The sequence below is a fragment of the Podarcis vaucheri genome, assembly GCF_965113315.1.
Source record: "Podarcis vaucheri genome assembly, chromosome: 1".
Classification (NCBI taxonomy): domain Eukaryota; kingdom Metazoa; phylum Chordata; class Lepidosauria; order Squamata; family Lacertidae; genus Podarcis; species Podarcis vaucheri.
In genome coordinates, this window is record NC_138759.1 from 88,808,420 (window position 1) to 88,815,147 (window position 6,728).

A 6,728-nucleotide genomic window follows, 5' to 3' on the forward strand; every position below is an offset into this window, starting at 1 on the left:
GACACACGAGCATTGGCCCACGAGCCTCATCTCACTCCCCATGTGTGCGCACACCTGAGCGGAAATTGCTGAAATGTCCAGGTGCATGGCAGTCCATGTCGGTTTAGTACATTTCAGCGAAGTTCATTTAAAAAGCTCACTTTCACTTTTTGAAATATAGCAACCCTAGCCCAACCTCCTACAATGCCGGAATCTCAACGAAAGCATCCATGACCACCTAACCTCTGCTTAAAACCCTCCAAGGAAAGAGAGTCGACAAATAGAAACATTGGAAGAAAGAACTGGGCAAACCTTTGCAGTTTTGATTCTTAAAAATGACAGCAAGTTTTGGCAACAAATTAGGATGCAGGTGGAAATATATCACAATCAATGCACCAGGCTTGTAGATGTGGGGGACGGGGGTAGGGGAATAGTGGGAAAGTATTATTAACAGTGAGCCAGCAATCCGTTGACTTTTTGAAATGCACCCTTCTTCTAAACACATTCTATCTTTTACCCCCAACATCAGTCAGCACCAACTGTCCATTCTGCAGGGAGCATAGGGTGATCCTTGCACACAGTCATAAAAAACCCTGTAGGGTATGGCATGCTCATCTTAAATTTTCAAATTTAATTGTCCTTCAGCCAGTTAATGTTGCACATTAAGATGCACTTATAATTCATATACATTCTGAAGAGTCATAATTAAATTTATTTTCATAATCATGTTTCATCTCCAATCAGAAGGCATGTGATTGGATAGTCTGTGTGGATGAGTTCTCTTATAAAACTTAGGGAACTTCCAGACCACCTGTCTGGTGAACATTCATCCTTGCGTGGGAGATTGTGTGACATGGCTAACTCCTCCTGACCCTGGTGAACTGGGAACACACACAAAACATGGAATGGGCTCCCCAGCTTTGTACACATTACACAGCAGCCCATCTGGAAGTGCCCTTCTACTCGTGGCAGAAGCAATATCTTCCTTTACAGCCACACCTAGCTCCGAAAGTCTCCCTCAGTCATCCTACGGCTCTAACCATGCGATTAACAGCTGTCAGTGACCCCGTGAAGGGCCAAAGGCCTTCTCTTACTCTGGCAGTGATCTTTTTATGGCTCTGGGGAAACGCTCGATTTATCTTATCTCTGCTGTTGAGCTAGCAGAAATAAATCTCTCTCCAATACAACTCCTGCTGTCAACCGCTCATTCCTATCTACCTAATTGACAATGTACTAGAAGGGAAGGAGTTTTAACAATTTTCAATCCACAGTTCAAGCCACAATCAAGGCAGCTTACAACATGGAAAAGAAAGGTTAACTACAACATAACAAAAGGAAAAGAAGGGACCCCTGACCATTAGGTCCAGTCGCAAATGACTCTGGGGTTGTGGCGCTCATCTCGCTTTGTTGGCTGAGGGAGCCGGTGTACAGCTTCTGGGTCATGTGGCCAGTATGACTAAGCTGCTTCTGGTGAACCAGAGCAGCGCACAGAAACACCGTTTACCTTCCTGCTGGAGTGGTACCTATTTATCTACTTGCACTTTGACGTGCTTTCAAACTGCTAGGATGGCAGGAGCAGGGACCGAGCAACGGGAGCTCACCCCATCGCGGGGATTCGAACCGCCAACCTTCTGATAGGCAAGCCCTAGGCTCTATGGTTTTACCCACAGAGCCACCCACATCCCATAACAAAAGTAGTCATAAATAAATCTCAAGATCTAAAATAAAGATACAAAAAAACCAACAACACCCAAGAGCAACAATAACAATAACCCACCATAAAAAAAACCAAACACCACCCCAGCCCAAGACTCTGTATTTGCTTATAAGGAAATGCCAAGCGATAAGCGATTGATTGGTGGAAACGATCAGGACTCTCATAAGCAATGCTCAGAACAGCATTGTAACTTAAAATAATTTCATCCTCCTCCGGCCCAAACCAGCCCTGAAAGGGAAATCTACAATTAGGCTCTCCCATGGCTACTGTTTTGCTAACTGGCAACCCCACTGAGTGGTTCTGAAGATCAAGGACAAGGGTGTGGTGCCCGTTATCCTGTTGCTCCAGGACAGGGCATGTAACTCTTTCCTCGGTGTAAATTTCCCCACCTCCCCCACCTCCCAAGCTGCTATGAGTGGGAGGGGCATGGGAAAGAGAGGAGCAGATGAGATTCTTGCATCTGCAGTGCTAATAGGTAGAGGGTGGGAGGAGGAAACAGCCCCTCCCAGAGCACAAAGTCCCAGTCTTCAAAGCAACCACTGAAAATAAATCACCAACACCACCGGACAGCAGAGTCACATGCAGAAAAGCACACTCTGGTAACCAGCAGCCTTGATTACCACAATGTGTTATATATGGGGATGCCTTTGAATATGTTTTAAGGAATGTCAGTTAGTTTAAATAAAGCAGCCATGCTGTTAAAAGGTTCCTGTCCTAAGGAACAAATCCTGCTCATTTGGAAGTTGCTTCACTGGCTGCTTATTTGTTTCCATTGAGCTTGTCAACTGCAGATTTCAACCCATATCTTACTCCATGGTCAGCCCCACATTCTACCCCTGGCACCGCTCCAGCTCATTGAACTATTGCATCAGCCTAACACAGATGAAAACATCATATAGGCATCATTTGTAAGAACACGATTCCATGCAGGGCAAAGAGGAAAAATCTTGTAGGACAGGTGACTGAATAGGCTTGCCATACCTCTGGGAAATCCTGGACGCGTCCTCTTTTGGGGGGGCCAACATACCCATCTGGGGGGATTTTTACATTTTAAAAAGGAATGTCTGGAATTTTTGCTCTTTTGTTTTTTTTGGGGGGAGGGTGGCGGCTTGGGCGCAGGCGCTCGGGCATGGGCTGTCTGATTTTTTTGCTCTTCAAGATATGGCAATCCTATGACTGAAACATTTGGCCCTCTAGATGGTGCTGAAGTACAACTCCCATCATCCTTGGCCATTGGCCCTGCTTGCTGGGGCTGATGGGAGTTGTAGTTCAACAACATCTGGATGGCTGAAGGTTTGCCACATCTGGTTACTGACAAGGTTACTGACAGGAAGGCCAGGATCTAGGATACTCGTGGGTAAGGGGAAGATACTGGAGTGGTCTTATTTAGGAGAATACCAGTGGTTTCAGATGAACAGAAGAAAGTCTGTTCCCTATTACCTAGCTGATCCTCAGCAGCTTATTCAAATATTAACAAGCAATTTCCTACTTTTATTACTTTTATCGCTTGAGGGAAAACAAACAGTATATGGAGAAGAGAAACCATTTATGATGTCGACTCTGCCCCTGGCCTGTGGACTATCATCTTTTGCAGTGCCTTGGAGGGATAAAGGAATTAGAGCATGTGTAGTAATCTTAGGGTGCTCGCTTCGGCAGCACATATACTAAAATTGGAACGATACAGAGAAGATTAGCATGGCCCCTGCGCAAGGATGACACGCAAATTCGTGAAGCGTTCCATATTTTTGGGACGCGGGTGGCGCTGTGGGCTAAAGCCTCAGCGCCTAGGGCCTGCCGATCGAAAGGTCGGCGGTTCGAATCCCCGCGGCGGGGTGCGCTCCCGCTGCTCGGTCCCAGCGCCTGCCCACCTAGCAGTTCGAAAGCACCCCTGGGTGCAAGTAGATAAATAGGTACCGCTTACCAGCGGGAAGGTAAACGGCGTTCCGTGTGCGGCTCTGGCTCGCCAGAGCAGCGTTGTCACGCTGGCCACGTGACCCGGAAGTGTCTGCGGACAGCGCTGGCCCCCGGCCAATAGATGTGAGATGGGCGCACAAACCCCAGAGTCTGTCAAGACTGGCCCGTTCGGGCAGGGGTACCTTTACCTTTACCTTTAGTAATCTTAGGACACCCACATCTTGAACTAAGATTTTTGGCTTATTAAAGGGACACTGTGTACACGAGGGACTACTGATACTCACATTGGGGTCTTAAAAGTGTTGACTGTTTCTGAAGACTCAAGAGGCACGGTTGCTGCCACTACCCTCTGACACTACCTCAGCCAAATATTCCCACAACTCAGTCCGGCTGTTAGGGACAATATATCTCTGTACTCCAAAACTTCTCCAGCTGTGCTTCTGGCTGCTTGGACAGTTTAGCCAGTTTAGATATTTATTCAAGGCACCCTCTCAGACTAACTCAGCTACCAGCTCCCTTCCTTCATCTTCTCTAGGCGTGTGTTGATAAAACACAGAGTATTAATATACAGGCCTCAATTGCTGCCTGGAGCTAATGGGAATTGGAGTGCAAGACCCTCCGAAGGGTCACAGGTTTCCCACCTCTGCTTCAAGGCCCCAATTAACCCAACTATATTTCTTAAGCAATTACTGTTACTACAACTCCTACTAGCAGTATTTTTCTAATAATTATGCAATAGCTCAGGAGTATGAATCGTCAAACATCAGATAGTGTCTTGGTTCCATAGGGATGCAGTCTCTATCCTTGAAGACAACCCTATCAACCAACAACCTGGCAATTGCATCTACAGCTATGAATTGGCCTTTGTTAAACACAGTGCAGAACACTACATTACAATGATCAATTGTGAATGGTGGGGGGAATATTTTTTGCCATTTAAACATTACTGCGTTAGTTTAATCCTTTTGCATTATGGTAAATGAATGCATCTTCTAGTTTCCTCATTCTGCTCATGCTTCTTAGACCTTTAGAATATATTCCTGCCTTGGATGTGTGGGTGGGTGGGTGGGTGGGTGGGTGGGTGTGTGTGTTCCAGATAATGACTGTTGGGTCAAGCCCCCTCATTTAAGAAAATGGGTGATGGAGAAATCCCAGGGTGAAATGCTTTGCTGCATTTCCATTAATTTGACGGGTGCACATCCCTCAATCCATTGCAGAAACTGCTGGAGCACAACTCTCAAATGGCATGCTGATGCTTCAGTGGCTACATTGAAGATATGGCATACCGGGGGTGCTAACTAGAATAACATATTGTGGGGGCCTAGGTAAGCCCCACCCTGCATAATCAATCACATGACATGGTGCACACACACCATTTGAATGACAATGCCCATCACCTTTGTGGGGGCCCAGCCCCCTAAAATATTTTATTGCAGGGACCAAAGCCCCCACAGCTCCTAGGAATTGGCTGCTATGTGGCATACAATGGAGCCGCTTCTACTTGAGTTGTTTCTGCAGTCAGGCCTGCCTGTCTCCTCTTTGCCCTGGCAGTCTGGACCCCTGTTTGGTCACCCACTCCTGTGATGATGGGCTTCACTTGTGCCTAACTCAGCTTTTCAACCCGTGTCTCCCACATAAGAATCTTTTAAATACCTGCAACATCTCAACAAAAATGCATGTCCTCCAATGACCCCTATTTCCTGCTTGTTAAAACATAGTTCCTATTTGGGTGCTTTTCAAAATGCTGTCTGAATGAACTGCTTCTCCACCATCCCATCCCATAACTGTCTATTCAGATAAGTAATGGTGCTGATTATTTTTCTGAGTTGCCACTATTCTGTAATTAGCGCAACCAGAATAAATTTCTTTCTTTTTCTTTTCTTTCTTGCATAGCAAACACCAGTTTAAACCTCTCAAGGATGAAAAAGTGAGGCATACATTAAAAATAAAAAGTAAAACTTATTATCCATGTACTAAGATGTCCACTTTCAGAAGTCAATACAAGGTGAGTTGTCGGCTGTCAATATGATTTAATATTGCATAGTGAGCAAAGAGCCTCTAGCAATGTATGGTGGAAGGGCTGTAGTTTAGTGATAGAGCCTCTGATTTGTATGCAGAAAGTTCCAGATTCAATTCCCAGCATCCCCAGAAAAGGCTGGTAATGCCCCCTGTCTGAAACCCTGGAGAGCTGCTGCCAATCACCATCTCTTCAAAAGGCAGAAAAGTTTTCCAATGATTGCCATCTGACCAACCCATTGGTTGCCAACTCACAAGTAAACAAAAAACAGCCTGGCCTGCTCTTGTGATGTTAACAACAGCTTGATATGAAGAAATCAGAAGGTGAAGCTTTTCACAGCAAAGAGATAAACATCACCACTGACTGTCTGGATCCTAAGCTGTTTTCCAGAGAGACAGCTACAGTGGCCAGCGAATAAGTTGGCAATCCTACCTGCCCCACCTTCTGACATTCCAGCTCATGACCCCTTCGGTGCAAAGACAACAGCCTCAGAGCTTACCTGATGCAGGACCAGATGCCAAATATTTTTAATACCCCCAATTATTAATTCGGTTCTGTAGTTTGTTGCTGGTTGTTGTTGCTATGCCCTAGTCTGTGTGGGAGAAGCAGAACGGTCTGGGTGAGGGAGGGTGGCAAAGCCAGCAGCCTAGGCATGGATTATTCCTGCTCCAGTAGACAGCCAGTTAACACCCCCCTTTGTGGCCCCCAATGAGCTGGATTCCAGCAAACACTATTTAAAAGGCGGTATGGGGAAGACAGAAGCTCATGCAGTTGGGGGGGGGGGAGAGAGAACAGAGAAAACAAAGGCCAAGTCAAGCCTAACTAGGAGGAACAGAGCCAGACAGAGACTGAGGAACAAACAAACAAGATGAAGAAAATTGGCCTTTTTGCAGCCTCTGGGTGGAACTAATGGGTTAGATCCAAAGCACAATAGAAAAGATGAACTGAATGTGCAGGGATAAAACTTCAAGGCTGAACCATCCCTCTTCACTTGACTGGCCCTATCATTAGGCAGAGGGAGGCATCTGCTTTAGGCAGCTGCTTTGTGGTGTCATAAAAGGGCTACAGATTTTTTTATTTTTGCTTTAGGTGCAAAAGTAA

At 45.9% G+C, this 6,728-nt stretch overlaps 1 protein-coding gene across 1 annotated transcript in view; it reads right to left on the reverse strand.

The window, feature by feature from the left end:
* VIL1 (villin 1) overlaps window positions 1-6,219 on the reverse strand; it is a 30,677-nt gene extending 24,458 nt beyond the window's left edge. The window contains exon 1 of the mRNA XM_082237795.1: window positions 6,127-6,219. The gene's annotated coding sequence lies outside the window, so the exon portion shown is untranslated. The remainder of the gene's footprint in view (window positions 1-6,126) is intronic.
* Between the last annotated feature and the right edge of the window lie 509 nt (window positions 6,220-6,728).